Source organism: Meriones unguiculatus, chromosome X (assembly GCF_030254825.1).
Source record: "Meriones unguiculatus strain TT.TT164.6M chromosome X, Bangor_MerUng_6.1, whole genome shotgun sequence".
NCBI lineage: Eukaryota > Metazoa > Chordata > Mammalia > Rodentia > Muridae > Meriones > Meriones unguiculatus.
In genome coordinates, this window is record NC_083369.1 from 123970625 (window position 1) to 123989487 (window position 18863).

At 39.0% G+C, this 18863-nt stretch overlaps 1 protein-coding gene across 1 annotated transcript in view; it reads right to left on the reverse strand.

Annotated features, from left to right (window-relative positions):
• Arhgap36 (Rho GTPase activating protein 36) overlaps positions 1 to 16575 on the reverse strand; it is a 54611-nt gene extending 38036 nt beyond the window's left edge. Inside the window, exon 1 of the mRNA XM_060374787.1 lies at positions 16490 to 16575. The gene's annotated coding sequence lies outside the window, so the exon portion shown is untranslated. The remainder of the gene's footprint in view (positions 1 to 16489) is intronic.
• Between the last annotated feature and the right edge of the window lie 2288 nt (positions 16576 to 18863).

An 18863-nucleotide genomic window follows, 5' to 3' on the forward strand; every position in this document is an offset into this window, starting at 1 on the left:
TCCTGAGTTCTTGAAAAATCATCTCACTCCCTCAGGGCTTGCTCTCCTCAGACCAGCATAGCACTTGGGGGATTTGCAGGCAGCAACATTCCATGCTACTGGGATTCTAGCCAGGCGCCTGAAGATGGCACCTGTCACATCCCATTGGAATGAATGGCCTCCCTCTGAAACTGAGACAGGCCAGGCAGAATCTGGGAGGAGCACCTTGAGAACATTCAGAGCTGGCCTGTGTGGCTAGTGTGCCATGAGCATTCAAGGCAGAAGAGATAATAGCAAATGTACTCAGCTCAGTTTGCTGGGGAGGTTTCTACTTCTCTTGGACCCCAGTGATTTATGATTACGTTAGGGACAGGCACTCTGGTTCATTGGTTTAAGTGCCACTACCCTTGAGGGGCATGGTGAGGGCTGTCTGCCTGTTGTTTTCCCTGGTCTGACTGCTTACAAGATTTGTTCATAGGACAGTTTAACTGGACTCTCATATGCCTGTCTGGATTAATGGCATTTGACTGTATATCATGAAAAATCACATCAGTAATTGCCAGTGGGGGTGGATGGTGCAAGCAGGAGAAGGGACATGAGAAAGAAGAAGCACGAAAGGAGGAAGAATGGGAAGAGAACATGTGCTGAAGGAATTCTTTTGCACTCCAACCACTGACGATTCAGCGTCTGTAGCTTCTCTCACTTTTAATCATTGCATCCATTAGTTGCCATTTGTCAATCCAAATAAGCCTTTCTCTACTGTAATTTATTTTTGAGATAACTGAAGCCTTTAACAAATGCAGGCCTCACTAATGAGACAGTTGCTCTTCTTTCCCCATGTCTTCACATTCTGGACACTACAGAAGTTAAGTGTGTGAACATACTGGAGAATTGGTCCAATACCAAAACAAAAGATGCTAAGAACCAACTGTTATAACATCTTTGTATCTGGAACCTACCTTTCACCCTCTCTTACTTTCAAGCACCCAAGGATTATAATTGTCCTACTGTTCTACTGTCTAGATCTCAGGAGATTTGTTAGACACGAAAATAAGAAACAAGATAGGGTGGTGCTAGAGAAGAACATGCATAAGACCAGGAAGTGCCATGCTGGAGAAGAGGAGCCATAAATGGGCCAAACCAAGTAGAATGAAAACCAGATGCCACATCCATCACACTGTGTGTATATCAAAGATCTGAAGAAGTAGTTATATGTAGAAATATCGTTTTTTTCCTTTAGTGGAGGATGTATTCAGCTAGATCTCAGGAATCTAGGCCCCCAATACCTTAACAAATAAGAGAAGTAGTTAAGTCATCTCTAAATGACTATGGGCCCTGACTGTTTTTCTGTTGTTGTTGCTGTTGGTTTTTGTTGTTGTTTTGTGTTTGTTTGTTTGTTTTGAAGCAGTTTCTGTGTGTAGCTTTAACTTTCCTGGAACTTACTCTGTAGAACTTGCTATCCTCAATCTCACAAAGATCTGCCTGCCTCTGCCTCCAGAATGCCTGAATTAAAGTCATAATGCCATCACCTCTGGCAACCTGACTGTAAGTGGATACCTGGGTGGAAATTTCAGAGATGAGGAAAGAAGAGACTGTGTGACGTAGGTATGTACTGTAGGCTTCCACAGTCATGGTGGGACATGCTCTGTGGTCTAGTACTCTGAAATTGGGACCACACCTTACTACCAACACCCTAGGAAAAGAGAAATATTCCCCAAATGAACTTTCAAGTCACACTTTGTTGTCATCAAAGCTACCTCTCCAACTTATCATTCATGCTGAGATACCCTGTACATCATGGACTCAAGGATGGGATATTACTGACCAGGACTAGGTTCAAGGACCAAAAACACAAGCTATGTTTTTGATCTTTCATCCCCATCCCATAAAAAGAAGGGAACCTTTTCTTAGTCCAGTCTTCAGCATGGCTATTCTCTGAAGCTCAGCTCCTTAGCTTTCATCTCAATCATCAAGAACCTCTTATCTTCTTGTGCCTTTTAGCCTCTCCTCTCACAGACTCTTACCCTCTGCCCATGTGTATGCCATCCCTCTCCATAAAGTTTATTTTTCTGGTGTTTTATATACTACTTCTTGGTCTGTGGAACTTTTATAATGTTTTGTCTCTGCTATCTACTAAGTATTTTACCTATTCCTATCTTCTCTGGCTATTGAAGGCCTTTGTAGTTGTTTCACAATTTTAGATGCAGTAACTCCTTGTCAGTTCTCTGTTCACTCAGCCACACTGTTTGCTACCCCTGGTCCCCTTTTACTTATGAAAAATCTCCCCTTCTCATAGAAGAGCATCCCAGGTCTCATCTCTAAGAATCCTGTCTCTAAGAATGACTATCCACCATCCTGTCTCACACCTGTTTATACAATTTCTCTTTTCCTGTAAGTTTTTTCCATAGCATTCCATGAAGATATTAATATATTCCTAGATAAAACCACCTTCCTCTTTTTCTTCATTCTCCTTCCAGCTCTTATTCAGCCTTCTCTCAGACTTGGTCCCATATGCCTAGCAGCATTTCCTCATACACCATTTTTTATTGTTTTAAATTTTATTCTCATTTATTTATTTTATCTGCTTTACATTCGTGTAGCCCCTTCTTTCCTCCATTCTCAGTCGCTGTCTCTCTCCCTCCCCCTTCCCTTTTCCTCAGAAATGGGGAGCTTCCTTTCCTATCCACTTCAGCTCATCAAGTTGCATCAGGACTGAAGTGTCCTTTTCCCCTGTGGCTTATTAAGTCAGTCCCACCAGGGAAAACTAATCAAAAAGCTGACAAGTTAGTCCTTGTCCTATGCAGTCCCCATTTCCCTTACTAGAGGAACCACATGAAGCCTAAGATGCCCATCTGCTACATTTTTGTAGGGGACTTAGGTCCAGTTCCTGCATGGTCCTTGGTTGATGCTTCAGCAAACTCTTCTGGGCCCTGGTTAGTTGGCTTTGTTGATCTTTTTGTGGAGTTCTCATACACCACTTTTTGCCTTCAAAGTAAGATGGCTTTTACCACTCCACTCCACAAGCAGGCCCTCAAGCACCCACGGATGAATGCACGCACACATGCACACACATGAGTGCTTCACTTTTTATAAGTGATGTTGTCAATGTTCTTTTGTAAACTTAATCCAAGATGATATATTTCTGTCCCAAATTTGACTTGCCTCCTCTGCAAAATCCTTCACTGTGAATCTGTATTCATGAAAAGTCTCTTTTACCTTGTCTCTGAAGACAATGCAAAATCCCCCCTCCATCTATAAAGCTTCTCTGGTATCTCTGTTATTCAGACTCCTGTCACTAAAGCTCTAATCACCCCCTGCCTTTTGGTTTATTTGAGACAGGCTTTCTCTGTGTAGCCTTGACTATCCTGGACACACTTTGTAACCCAGGCTGGTCTCGAACTCACAAAGATCTGCCTGCCTCCAACTCCCCAAGTACTGGGATTAAAGGCATGCAGCACCATGCCAGGCTTGATGCTCTAACCTTATATTGGGAAAGGCTCATCTCTCTATTGGCCCTTGTCTCTCTAGATCATTCCCAGTACCTGAAATAATATACTAAGTAGAGCAAACAATTAATTTTTACCTAACTCACTAGCATTTGATAATTATGCAGTGGGTGATACATAAAAAACGTTTCATGAAGGTCATTTTTGGACTTTTACAGTTTAAAAGCAATTTCTGTATATTTATTTGAATCCATACTCATAATATCCCTGTGCAGGTGGTTTTGTCTTATTCTCAGTTTTTGCTGAGGAAAGTAGTGGAATGGAGCAGGCATTTATTTTCAGCCCTTTCTACGCCAAGTGTTTGCATACACAATTTAATTAAATTTTCAGAAAGTACTGTGAAGTGGGTGTTTTTAGTTACATTTTACAAATAGGAAAACAGAAACTCAGACAGGAGTCCAAGATCACAAGGAGCATATAAATCTGCCTCCTCTGCTATTTCATTGTTCTGTAATTTGATCACAATAAATCAAGTGGGCCATACTGAGAAGGCATACAAAAGGTATTATAAAGTAATATTATAATTATTATTTACATTTATGTTTTGGTTTTCATTTCTATGAAATTTACTGTCAGGCATATAAAAACGTGAAAGGGAAACTAAAACATTTCTGTTTCCAAACAATGCTTGCCTTTCTCGTTGCATATTATAGTTGTAGGAACCAATGACTGAGTGCTTCCCGTGCACTAAGCATTATTCTTAGACCTTTCAATGTTTTCATTTAATCATGAGCATTATCTTATGAGGTAGGGGATATTTTATGCCTAAATATATGCATACGTAACTGCAGCTCATAGGAGTTAAGTAACTTTACAAACTATAGTTGGTGAGGTATTTGTAATTTAAAGTTATGTTGGTCTTATTACAAAGTTAATGTTCTTTCAATGATACTACAGTGCTTTTCTAAAAGGATAAGAAAATCAAGGGTCAGAGTGACTATGTGACATCAACTCTGATGACTATATTTCCCATTTCCCTCTGGGTGCTCACTTCTCTTTGTCAAAGGCACTGTTCGTATTATAAACAATCTTCATATGCTTGTGGTCCATCTCCCCAACCACATCAGCTCTTCCAACCCTATTTAGATGCCCCACAGAGAGTTCTTACTAAATACGTGACAATAGATGAGCATGGGTCCCTCTCCACTTGAAAGAATTATTAATAAACTATCATGTTTTAACAAAACCTTTATCTCCAAAAGAGTGAGACTTTGTTGCTTAAATGTATCAATTCCTCGCCTCCCTGCAGCTTGAATTCAGGAGCTCACACTCTCTACCTCTGGACAGCATCTATTCTAAAGGGAGCTTCTAAGTTTCAGAATCATTTCACTGAAGGCTAAATTGTGCTGTGTGTGTGTGTGTGTGTGTGTGTGTGTGTGTGTGTGTGTGTGTGTGTGTGTGTGTCTGAGAGAGTGAGGTCCCAAAGGGGGGGGGGGACTACACTCTAAGATTCTGCATGCAGATGGACTCTGAGAATGTTCTCCATCTAAACAATGTGTCAACTTCTAGCAGCCACACTTTATACAATAAGTTCTAAAGATTGTGTCTCTTATTATTAGGAATATTAATAACCTTATATTTTTTACAGGGAACTTCCATTTACACTAAAGGCTCCTGCACAAGATTTTGAAATTTTTAGTTTGTGCTCTTTCAATCCCTTTTAGATTTAGCATTCCTTCAAAACAGCCTCCTGTCCATTCTGGAGGAATGGAATCCAACCCAGGGAAGCAGGGACAGCCAAGACCACAGAAGAATAATTTTCATCAGTTTGAGGTCAGCAGCTAATCCTGTTGCACATTTAAGATCTTAAATGCAGCCCTAGGTCTTCTACCTTCTCCTTGCCTGTTTCCAGAGTTTGCAGGATCTGTAAGCCTTAGTGCCTCCTGCCATAAGAATTCACCCTTCCTAGTCCCTTTCCCCATAGATGGCTTCAGGGATGCTGTAGAAGCGTCGATTATCTCTTCCCTTTCTCCAGACCAATTTCCTCATGCATTTGTATGAACTCACTTAGCAGCCTACAATGAGACATGCCATTGTAATAATTATATCTAACACTTGTGTAGTTTTTGCTATGAGCCAGGCACTATAATAAGCCTTCTACATGTATAACTTTTATTGATCCCATAATAGTTCTATGAAGAAGGGTTATTAAGATCCCTATTTCATGGAAAAGGACATTGAGGATCTGAGTGACTAAGCAACCTGCCAAAGAATACACAGCTAGCTAATAATACAGTCAAGATTCAAACCTGTGAACATTCATAAACTACTCATATGTATCTTGCTATCAGTCTCCATTCTCATATACAAACAGTAAGATTCAAAGGTTGGGAGGCCATGTGGCAGCCAGAGGGAACAGTCTCAAGAAGTCAGAAAATATTTTTTCTCTGATTTTCTTCCAGTATCAAGTGGTAGAGCATTAAGGAGTCACTTGAAGTCCCCTGCTTCTGAATCTGCAGGCAGGGTCCAGTGTGTGAGCTTTAAGAGAGCCAAGCCAAGAAAGGTTAATCTCCTCCAAATTTATAGAGCTTAAAAGCATTACAAAAATTCAAAGTGTGCCTTATCGTAATCCTTTACATTGTAATTCCAGCCTATTCATCTACCAATGCACCTGGGATAGAGACCTTGCTCTGTACCTGGATTCTGGTGCCATTCATGTGCCAACAAATGGTCTTAGGGAGTAGTGGGTGATCCATTATCTGGATATGGATTATTTCTCAGGAGTAAATCGTTAGTCCTGTCAGCTGCTGATGAATTATCCCACTGCACCTGGGGGCTCATCACTTTGCTTTGCAAGGGACGTGTAGGGAATGCAAGCAGTGACTAGACTGAAACAGTGACTGTGTAGGATGGGTCCTTAGGGCCAGGAAAGCATGGTGGGCTTAGGTTCCCTCCAAGCAGTGACAATTCCACCCACCTGTGAGAAGATAATAAACTTACCCACCCACAGGTCAGCCCAAGATTTGCAGGATCAATTCCTGACCTCTCCTGGTGTTTAGAGCCTGGTGAAGGAAGAAATAAAGCAGAAAAGAGCCTGGCACTTTGACATACCAGAAACTTCTCAAAGAGAGATAAAAGGAATGGACAGCAGAAAGAGAAACAAAAGTAAAGGACTAGAGATAAACAAGAATAAAATAGGGAGTGAGCAGAGAGATGAGAAAAATAAAATAAAACATCTCAGAAAATTCATGAATAATAAGAAGATTACAGTGAAAAAGAAAGCCAGAAAAAAAAAGACTCAAGAAAATAAAAAAAGAGGGGAAAATAAAAACAAAAACAGTCTCAGAAAGAAATTTGTTTTTTTTATTTTTGTATTTTTTATTAATTACAGTTTATTCATGTTGTATCCCCCCTGAATCTCCCTTCCTCCTCCCCTCCCAATCCACCCTCCATCCCCCTTCTCCATCCATGCCCCTCCCCAAGTCCACTGATAAGGAAGGTCCTCCTCTCCTTCCTTCTGATCCTAGTCTATCAGGTTTCTTTTTTTTTATATAAAGGAATTATTTGTTTATTTATTTACTTATTTATTTTACCTTTATTTTATTTTATTATTATTTTTTTATCAGTTACATTTTATTAACTCTGTATCCCAGCCGTGTCCCGATCCCTCATTCCCTCCCAGTCCCTCCCTCCCTCCCTCATCTCCACCGTGCCCCTTTCCAAGTCCACTGATGGGGGGGACCTCCTCCCCATTCATCCAGAAAGATATTTGGAATGATAGTAGAGTAGAGGCAGAAACTGAATTTGTATGTGAAAATATAAGTCTGGAGGAAAAGCAAATAACAGAAGAAAAACGTGAGAAATAAACTAGAAAAAATTTAATAAGATAAATAAAAAGTAGAATCATTAAAGACAAAAAGACAATTAAAAGAAAAGGCATGGAAATAAGAGATAGTAAACACAATGAATGAAATCTGAGAAATGTGGAAAAAGAAACAAATCTTTAGAGGGATGAGAAATGCTTTTCCCCAATTGTATCTTTTTCCCTCTTTGATTGCAGAACACATATACATTTTCAATGTGATGCCCAGGGTTGACCTTAAAAATGGTTAGGTTTCCATCTTTGTTTAGAAGGTTGACTCCCTTGTTGCCTGAGAGATGACTCAGCAGTTAAGAGTACTTGCTACTTGTGGAGCTCCTGTCCCCTCCAGGTCTTTCTATATCCCTCTTCTTCCATAAGGTTTCCAGCACTTTGCCCAAAGTTTGGCTGTGAGTCTCAGTATTTCCTTTGATTCCATGGTGAGTAGAGTCTATCAGAAGCCCTCTGTGGAAGGCTCCTGTCCTGTTCCTTGTCTTCTCCTACTTCAGATGTCTCTTTTGTTTGTTCTTCTGAATGAGGATTAAGCATCTTCCCCAGCGTCCTCCTTGTTGTTTAGCTTCTTTAGGACTATAGATTTTAGTATGTTTATTCTATATTATATGGCTAATATACACTTATAAGTGAGTGTATATCATATGTGTCTTCTGGCTCTTTGATCACCTCCCCCTGAGTGTGCAGCCTTGTCAGCTACAGATGCTGCTAGCCTTGATGAGACCTGATAAGCTAAGGTCAGATAGAAGAGGAGGAGGTCCTGCTCCATCAGGGGACTAAGGAAAGGGCATAGGGGTAGAATAGGGAGGGTGGGTGAGACTGGGAGGAGAAGAGAGAGGGGGCTACAGTGGGTATACAAAGTGAGTAAATTGTAATAAATAAATATATAAATAAAATTAAATTTAAAAATTAAAAAATATATTTACAAAACAAAAGAAAAAAGTACTTGCTGCTCTTGCAGAGAATCTATGTTCAGTCCTCAGCATATACATGGTAACTCACAACCATCTGTCACTACAGTTACAGGAGACCTGATGGTCTCTCTCTTCTGGTCTGCACAGGCACCAGGCATGATGTGGTTCATATACATATATGCAGGCAAAATATTCATACACATACCATTTAAAAAAAACTTTAAAATATTACATAAAATGCTCCCTGCCTCTCACCAGCTGCTCACTAGTCTTGTAATAAAAAGCACTAAAGGTAGAAACAAAGCTGGGACTAACCATCTGTATAGATGCAGATCTAAACATATAGAAAAACACATTCTCTCTCTCTTTCTCTTTCTCTCTCTCTTTCTTTCTCTCTCTCTCTCTGTCTGTCTCTGGCAAATGGAGACACAAAAGATAGAAATCCAGATATTTAGGTGCCAAAAGAAGCAAGACATTGTCCAAATCCGACTTCACAAAAGCCAGTCCAACAAGAGGGGACCCAGGCAGAAAACTGAGAAGATGTAGAGATACACAACCACAGAGTTATGACAGAGACTCAGAAAAAAAAAAAAAGGCCATAGGAAGAGATAGACAGCCAGGGTAGGAGAAGGCTCATCCTTAGCTCAATTCATCCCTTCTGCATTCAGAGAGTTTTCTAATGTCAGAAACTGGCTTCGTTCTTGGTCTCCTTGTGGAGCACCTGTTCTCTCCAGGTTTTTCTATCTCCTCCTTCTTTCATGAGATTCCCTGTACCCTTCCCAAAGTTTGACTGTGAGTCTCAGCCATCTGCTTCAATACCCTGCTAGGTAGAGTCTTTCAGAAGTTCTCTGTGGAAAGCTCCTGTCCTGTTCCCTGTCTTCTCCAACTTCTGGTGTCTATCCTGTTTGCCCTTCTGAATGAGGATTAAACATCTTCCCTAGGGACCTCCTTGTTGTGTAGCTTCTTTAGGATTATAGATTTTAGTATGTTTATCCCTTAATATATGGCTAATATCTACTTAAAATCTGGGATCCACAACTAGACGAGACCAACAGAGCCAAAAATCTGGGCTCAAGTGGTCCTGCCGAGACCAAATTAACCAAGGACCATGCATAGAGAGGACTTATACCCCCTGCTCAGATGTAGTCCACTTGCTACTCAGTCTGCATGGGGGTCTTCATAGCTCTTCTAAAGAGCTAAGATCATGCCAATCTAGACTTTCAGTAATTGAAGAGAAGTTGATTGGATTTTCTGGACTAACATGACGTCACTGTCTTCCTAATGAATATTTAGCTGTGGCCCCAATTTATTGATTTTGCTCAATAGGAAAATTTCTTGGCACAGCTTTCAATACTGACTGGTAGCCCCCCGATAACGTGAAATATATATCCTCCACAGCCTCTACCAGATAAGCTACATTTATGGCATTTATGTGTCTGTCCATCTAGCATGTAATGACATGAAGGCTTTACCACACTTTCTGGCTAGTGCTGAGCACATGAAAGAGTGAGAAACTGCATTTGAAAAGGAAATGGTATTTTGTACTGGAAATCAGGATAATCTAAGGGCTTTGAATTGCTATAACCTGCAGCAAACATAAAGAACCAAAGTGAATAGCTTTACGTTGATGATCAGTAGCACCACTTAGAGGGTCTGCCTCCTTAAATCTCCTTCCTTCCTTCCTTCCTTCCTTCCTTCCTTCCTTCCTTCCTTTGTTCATTCTTCACAGAATGCTTTTTTCTGCACCAACTTTTTTCTGTACTATAGCTGGGAACACAGACTTAATACCTCATCTTCAAATCCAGATTGTGATAGAGTGAAAGGAAGCAATAGTAATAGTAATAGCAATGTTGCTTAAAATCAACAAACTTAGGCTATGAATAAATGTTTATGGGAAGAAATAATTTGATAAGAATATTACTGTATATGCACATTTTAATTATCCCCCCAGGCAAAACAGTTGAATCAGAGGTCCTTTTTTGTATGCAATATTCAGAATTCACAGAAGTCTTATAATTAGGTTAGGTGAAATAATTTGCTTTGTAAGTATAGCTCAAAAAAGTACAAGTTAGCTAAATATATATATATTTTTTATCTTTTAGTTGCACAGTCTTGGTGACAGGGTTTCATTTGTTGGTAATTGTTTGAGATCATTGTTTTGGGAGAGTGTCTAGACATTTACTGAAAAATAAGGGAACATAAACTTTCTTTGATGCTACCATGACAATAACCCTGTCATTCCCAAATAGTGAGAGTTTGGTGCACATTGTTGAACTTGCACTCATTTCAAGTATCTAACAACCATATAACAATCACCTTTGCTGACTCACATACTTGGGTAAGTGTGAGAACACTGGGAAGTTTCCAATATACCTAGACCTATGAAAGGGCTTAACGTACCAATAGATAACTTGAGAGCTTTATAATCAGTGCTTTAAGAGAAATTTGGGGGAAAGGAACTGAGAAGAACTGAGACTAAACAATGAGGTGAACTGAGCTAAAAGACAGGAGCAGCTGGTGAGACTAAATGATAAGGGAAACTTTGGTGATGTATGGTGAGAGGGGTCGGATGTATGGTGTTGGGTCTGATGAGGAGCAATCTCCTTTCCTCTATGTCTTCTTTTAAAACAGTAGGATGTATTCTTATGATCCAGAGAGCAATACAGCAAGCAGACCACTCTGTGGCTGAGATTAGCAGAGTACCTTGCTTCACTTTTAACTGTTTCAGTTTAGGATGAAACATATCCGCTCCATTTGTAAAACAAAGCAATGAGATTAAGGCTCTTATCCACTAATGCTCTTCCCTTGAAAATCACTTTCTTTGCCTTTCTAACAATTCTGTCTAGCAGAATTCTTTCATGGAGGTGAGAGGTTTCAAGTGTTACTGAATACTAAGGTGGCTATCAAATTATTCACATTCCGAAGGAGCCATAATTATTTCCAAGATAACTGGTTGTAGAAATAAGTCCTTCTACAAACCCAGCAATAGAATTTTCATGATGCCACAGGATGATTCAGAGCATTTGGTCTTAATTACTTTGATTGTCCTCCAGGATTTAATATATGAATATTACATTGCGATCTTCAATTTAATTTCTTGTGTAAATGGATTGTGGCAGAATCCTGTAGTCCGGGAAATGGCACATAATTCAGCGTGGAAGACACTATCTTAACTCATCTCATTGCTCAAGCCATTTGTTGTCCCTCAGGCTTTGACAACCAGGAGATGGGAAAGTAGCAGAGGTGATGTGATCTCTCAACCTGGGTCCAGACAGACATGAGCCATTGTCCTTACGCTGTTACACAAAGACAGCACTTACTTTCAAAAAGACCATTCCACTCAATATGCAGCTGTGTGCCCCGGGCTTTCTTAGCACAGTTGGAAAATCTGTGACATGCATGCAAGATCTTAGTCTTTGGTAGAACACTAAATTTGCAGTATGATTTTGGGCAAGTCTTTTAATTCATCTGAGCTTCCCATTTCTCATTATTCATGATCATCGAATTTTTTTCCCCTAGAAGGAATGTTTCCTGGTAAATCTAAAGTCTTGGCACCATGACTGGACAAAGGTCATTGGTATACATTCTGTGAATAATAAGCCACCCTGGAAGAGAAGGGAAGGTTTGAGGGAAGAAAGGAAGTTCAACTGGAGGGATTAGAAAAGAAAGGAGAGATAGAGAAAACAGCTCTGCAGGCTTAGTAAGTTGACCCTTTCCCATTTATCTGGCTGAGCTTGCAAAAGGCTTAGCAAAATGGGCATCATTGGGGCTCAGGAAGTCTGATGGAAATTATGGGTAGTGGGAATGACACCCAAGTATTAACTGAGAAGCCACTGTGCTAGGAATTTATCTGTGGTTGAGGCAGGATAAATATATATCCTTCATATATTTATATAGAAGGATGTTCACATAAAATCTATAAAGAATCCCTAAAAATTAATAAGGAAAAGAACAAAATACTAGAAAAAAAGATGGATAGCAAGTTTAAATAGGAACTGTGTGGAAGAGAATATAGAAAAGACCAATGACTATATGAAAAGATGCTCAACCTTATTAGTCACCAGAGAGATGCACATTAAAATCACAGTGAGATATCACTGTACACCCACCAGAATGATTAAAATTTCAAAATCTGAAAACAGTGTTGATAAGGGTTTGGCACAATGAAGGGGTGTAAATTGGTGCACACTTTGGAAAACTGGCAACAGCTACCAAAATGGAACATGTGCATATGTTATGACTCAGTTATTCCACTCCTAACAAATACAGGCACATATGCACCAAGAGAAAAACAAAAATATTCAGAGTGATGTTAATCCAAATAGCTCCAAACTGGAAGAAATTAGCTTTTCATGTCTACTAGAATGGATAAATCAACAGTAGCATAGTCACAAAAGGAATATTATATAACAACAAGAAAGAACAATAGAAATTTCATGTTACAGCATGGCTGAATCTCACAAATATAACATTGAATGAAAAATCCAAATGCTAAGAAGTACCTACCAAATTATTTCATAAAAGTCAGTGACTGGAAAACTTATGTTTAATTATGTAAGTTGTTTGAGTAAAAAAAGCCATAAAACCATTCATGTAAAATAACAGTTGTTACAGTTTAGAAGTTAATAAAGGGATTAAGGTTAGGAAAACAGACATAGTTTAGGAATTAGGAATGCTGATATCCTATTTCTGTTGTTATGTTTGAGGCAAGGTCTTACTATACAGTTCTAGACTGGCTAGACTTGAAGCCAGTATTTAGCCTAGTCTGTTCTCAAATTAATGAAGACTATACCATGGTTACCAGAAGAAATATTCTGCTTTTCAGTTGGGTAACAGATAACACTGTCTTTCACGTAATAAACAATGCATTGGTGATTTATGTGTTTCTTTCTATGTAGTATATTTTAAGAGAAATCTTTAAAAGAGAGTTAAGAAAAATTCAGACACCTTTGTCTCAAGGCACTCATCCTCTCACACTCTTGGCAATGGGATTTAAGGCTCTTTTTGTGTCTCTGTATTTATCTACAGTGATATTTTATCCCTAAAGCCAGGTTGAACCAAGCCTGTATCTAACAGCTGTCAGTAAACTGAAGTCAGAGACATCATGTACCTGTTATTGCCTAGAATCCTATTTTCCCCTTCCCAAATTATTCTTGCTCTATTGCATCTCTGTCTTCCCCCACAAAACTGTTCCATTTTCTATTTGCAATCTTTTTCATGCCCTTTAGACTAAAGGCTAAGGGACCAAACTAGATTTCTTTTTCTGAAGCTCAGCAAGCTCTTCTCTCTAAAGATGTCAATGCCTACACTTCTTACGCTGAATCTTCTTTTGCCTCTGCCAAATTTGAGTAGTTGGTCCAATACTTCTTCATCTGGACATCTAAGATATTGAAGTGCCTAATGAAAAACTCTTGGAGCCAGATACATTTCAAAGTTGTGACACTGAAAGGTGTTATCAAGATAATCATATGCATTTGTTTTTATCATATGATACATTTACCAGATAGTGACATAGTTTATACAATCACACATGTTCATATTTTGTTATGAAATACGTGAATATTCATGCTGAGTGGGATGAAAAAGTAATATTTTCATGCAACAATGTGGATAAATTTTGAGATAAGTTAAAATGAGTTTTAGTGTCAGACTTTTAAGTTTTTAGTTTTCAGTGCCTTGTGTTTTTAAAAATTGAAATTGCTAGGCTCATGAAATCCCAGCACTTTGGAGACTGAGGCAAGAGGATTGCCATGAGCTGGAAGCCAGCCTGGTCTGACTAGCAAGTTCTCAGCCAACCTGAGCTACAAAGTGAGACCCTGTTTTTAAAAATAAAAATAATAAGAAAAATAAATTGTAGTAAGAACCTCTTTTTAGTTTGTTTGTTTGTTTTTTTTTAACCGTTAGACAGATAGAAGTACAGATGGGTATAATATGGTCATTACGTGTGATTGTCTTCCCAAATAAGTGAAAAATGCACATTAAATAAGGTTTTTATATCTCTCACAGTGCCCAATTGTGAGTAATGAAATTTCATTGCTGGCAAGAGGAACACTATTACAGAAATCCACCCCATGTAAATCTGCTACAAATCATAAATGCCCTGCCAGGGATCTCATGGACATCTCTGGTACTCAAATAGTAATCACTCATAAAAATATGTCCTTTTTCTTGCTGTGGGTAATACAGATTTAACTAGAAGAGAAATGTTGGCATGGCAGGTTCCTGGGACTATTTTGTTGTATGCAGTATGAAAGGAAAGAATGAGTTTCAGGCAACAAATTGGGGTTCTTTTGTTTAAATACTATTATTCTCAACTAGACTTTGCAATGCTTGTAAGTGGAAGTCAGTTTAGAACTCCCTTTAGGACAATATGCAGAATTCAGTGAGCTTGTATTGACAGTTCAACATAGAGGTAGATATTTATTTCCAGCTAGCTGGGGAATAGGAGTACTATGTTCTATAGTCCTAGTATATTCCAAAGACAAACCAAGGGTTCCCAAAGAGATTGATAAAGGAGTAGAGAATAAATCAGTTAAATCATGAAGCTTTCCCATCCAGGAGATTCCAGTGAAACACAGGAAACTCCAGTGAGAGAAGATCATGTGACCATTCTTAGCAAAATGACTGGAAGGGAAAGCCAGCCAGGTAGATAAATTTTAGAAGTTAAAAGGTTCAGCTTCCTACCTTTGGGGCACAAGACTGTTTGCTTCTAGAGGGCAGAAACCTCAAATCACAAGTTTGGTATCTCCTACAGCAATTCCCCAAGCTCTTCGTATTTAATAGAAGAGAATAGGACTTATACGCGCTCCACCACCTCTTCCCATTCTACTTTTGAGGCCCAACAAATCTGTGATGTCTTTAAAAAAATAAGATATATTTTTTATTATTTTTATATGAGTAATACATATTTCTTGTTTAAAATTTAAGCAACCAGATAAATACATGAAAGCTTAAATTCACTTGCCATTTCATTTCCTACACATTTTAGTGTATTTCCTCCTTCCTTGCTTATGTTTCCAGGTCTTTCACAAAATTTTAACAGAGTTTTGTGTTTTGAATTACACTCTCAAGAATATGCAGGGCATTTCTCATGTTAATATTAGAACCAGTGCAATTTAAATGTTCGCCAGACACAGTGGCTATACTTAAATATAGAATGTGTACCCTGCCTTTATGGAATTTGGTCTGAGTAAGAAGATGAGATAGATATACATGATCCAATAGTGAAAAATACAAAATGGAACATAATTAAATTTAATTTAGGAAGATAGACAGGAAAGACAGCTAGAATCAAAAGGCAGGAGAGATTAATGTGGGTAGAAAAAAAGGTTCATGGACAAGAAAGGACTTAATTTTTTGTTTGTTTGTTTTTAAAGAATAAACAGGGAGAATGAGGAAAGAGAAGCATTGAGGAAAGTGAACCAAAGGAAAGCTACACTGAAAAGGTGAAAACCCTTTTATCCTTTTTGTTGTTGATGATAGAAGCCTACCCTTGGCCAGTTTTGAAACTCTTCAAAGGTTCATCTTCCACACAGTCAAATAAAACCAGGTTTCTTACGTGAAGTGATTTGGAAAATAGATGCATAAAAATGATTCACTCGTGTTAATAAGACAATAACATAGACTTGGACCTTCTGCTATTTAGAAATTTTCTTTTTGCTGCACAATGAACAGTGATGGCTCACAAGTCATAATATGACTGGCTAGAGTCCTCAACTGAACAGCTTTATAGGTAGGTAGCAGGTTACATGATTCCAGAGTCTTGGCCACAGTCAACTTATTACTGTGTCTTAGTAATAACAAGAAGAGAATACCAATGAAAGAAAGCCCAGGGCACAATTCCCCTTCTTCTACTGAACACACATAAAGATGGCTAAAAGTAAGTAATCCACATTTGTGTTCTGAAGACTTCCCCAGTGGAACTAAAAATTCCCAAGGGGCATAAAATCAATGGTACCAAGAGAACTAGAAAGGTACATGAAATACTATAACTTGTTCATTTGTGATGTATCCAAAATGTCCTTTCTTGTGTAGAGAGACCCACCACTAACCAGTTATATGCCTTTGAGAAAGCAGTATTAGATCTGAGTTCACCTCAGTTCTCTAACCCATCCATAAAATGGAAACTATACCAAAGTTTCCTTTCACACCATAATCATATGGACTTATGACTTTTTTTGATCATTACTTCCTTTCTGATTTTAGGAATCCCCTATAACAATGCAAATAACTTTGAGAAAAGGCTACATCTCACCATGCGTTGCCAGTCACCACCATACCTGGGAATCGAAGTCCTTTAGAAAATTGGACCAGAAGAATGAGCAGGCCCAGCCTCAGGGGAGAGGCACAGAAAGGAGAAGTGGGTGGGTTCTCAAGATGTCACCAGTTAGGCAGAGGGAGGATCTTAATACCTCCTCCTCTTTCTGCCTCTCCCCTGAGTGCCCAGTAGAAGGCTGTGTTTGGTTGTATGCCTACGTAGGTGCCTGCTCAGCACAGGATGACCTGGCTGCCAGCATTACTGTTCTAAGCCAATGAGAGAACCTTGAGGTGAATGATCTTGAGACCAATCATAGGTGGATGTGTCTCTTTAATGGCTAAAGAGATTTTATTTTTGGCTCCTTTTCATTGGTCCAGGCTAACAGAAGTCTCTCTGGAGTGTCTGCCAATGCCAAGCCGCCAGCCAACGGGAGTGGATTTAGCTGTGGGATCTTGTTTTTATCTGGATCTGAAGGTAGCCTTGTCTCAAGGGCTGTCTTCATATGTCTCGTCATTGTCATCCTTGACTGAAAGCTTCTGCCAAGAACACAGGAGAAATAGCAGTTTCACCTAACTGAGGCAGCCTGATGAGAGGTAGGCATACTTGGGGACAGGGGTTATGTGTTTGCACATCCCCTGCAGGTGAGTGCAGGCATATCAGCAAAGGAAAAGAATAAGGAGGTAGTACTGGTGGGAGTGAATACTTTAATGCTAAAGGAAGATTTTTGACAACTTACATTGTTATTACTTCCTTCCCACAAGTTATAAATATTCAATAGACCTATTCAAAACCCTGTAGTGTCTTCTGTATCCTTATCCTGTGTGCCCATAGAGAGAGGATTCCTAAAAGAGTAAAAGGTGTGCTAATTCCTACTTAGAACCTGCAGTCCCCATTTTAGGTAGTCTAAAATACACAGTGAGAAAAACTGATGTAGCTGGACTCCAAAGACAGGTTGAACACACAGTGTTCTCTTCTAAAATCCTAGCTTACTCTGGGTACTTCTGGTTATGATTCATGGAATGCTGGGACTATGAGTTCTACTGTAAATTATTCTATAGGAATAATTTGGATCTCTGACCACTGTTATAATTCTTAGTCCCGTGCTAGATGAAACATGTAAGTGTGGCAGCTTTCTAAGCAATGTGTATACAAGAAGCAAGGTAAGAGAGCATGTAAGTGGTAATGGAAAGCCTTTAATATTTCTGGAGAGATGTTTTTAATTATTCAGGAAACATTTACTGAGTGTTTTCTGTGTGACAGGCACTATAGCATATACTGTGTGGACAGAAAATAACACATATGGACTTTTGGCAAATGCTGTCAGGTCAGAACCAAGAGAAGTGTGTACTTTGGTCCTTGGTTTTAGACTATTTTTAAATCTTTTAGTGATTGCCTTGTAGTAATGGTAGATTTTGAAATGCCCTAGAACTGAGGTTGTTTTAAAAGTGGTCAGAAAAATCTGTTTTCAGTACTCTTAAGATGCTCCCAATATAAACTTTGTATTAGAAAAGACTTTGCCACAAATTTGCTGTAAGGTCGTGGATGAGTCATTTCTCCAGTCTCTCTTCATTATAATGAGTTAGACACAAGACAGTTTCTAACATTCCTACTCTAATAGGCAGTCTTTAGTGTGAGTTTAACTGGACATGGTCTTCCTCCATGACCTTAGCCCCATTTGAAGTGTTGTCTCCAGCTATGTAATGAAGTCCTTTGTCACTGAGTAAAAAGGGAGAAGTATTTGTGAAAGAAAGATGAGGAAGAAAGGAAATGTAATAAACATTCTGAGGAATCTCCATTTCCTTTTTTAGCTCAGGAGGTAGGACCCTGTAATAAGTTGAAGCTAATCCCAGCAGATTATTTAGGTACTAATGAAAAGAGCAAACAAAAATAAATCTGATTGGGGTCTTATAACGCCTGAGCACCAAGGAAATGTTGCAGCAGAATTAAGGGCCAGTAAAATCTCTGAGCAGCCATTTGCTAGGCTCAGGACACCAGTTTTATAAAAACATCGCTATTAATCACTCTTCTCCTGCTTGTATTGGGTATTTTTTTATGTCCTAAATATTCATCTTACTGGCCTCTGATATTCTGAATGATGTAAGGTCAGGAAAAGTGAGAGTGATTCAGAACTGCACTTCATTCCTTAAGTGCATCTAGTCAGTGTGAGTTCCCTGTTTGAACATGGGAGCTAAGAGAGGTAAACCAAAACAAGAAGTTAAGGGGCGGGGTTGGAAAGGGATAGAGTCAAGGAATCCAATCAGTGATCCATATTAATGTTTCTTACATGAACATGCTGATGGGTCGCTCTCCAGGTGCCAAATGACATCTGGGAAACATTACTCCATTCCCCAATTGACATAATAATTAGATTGCACAAATGGCTCCTCTGTGCTCAC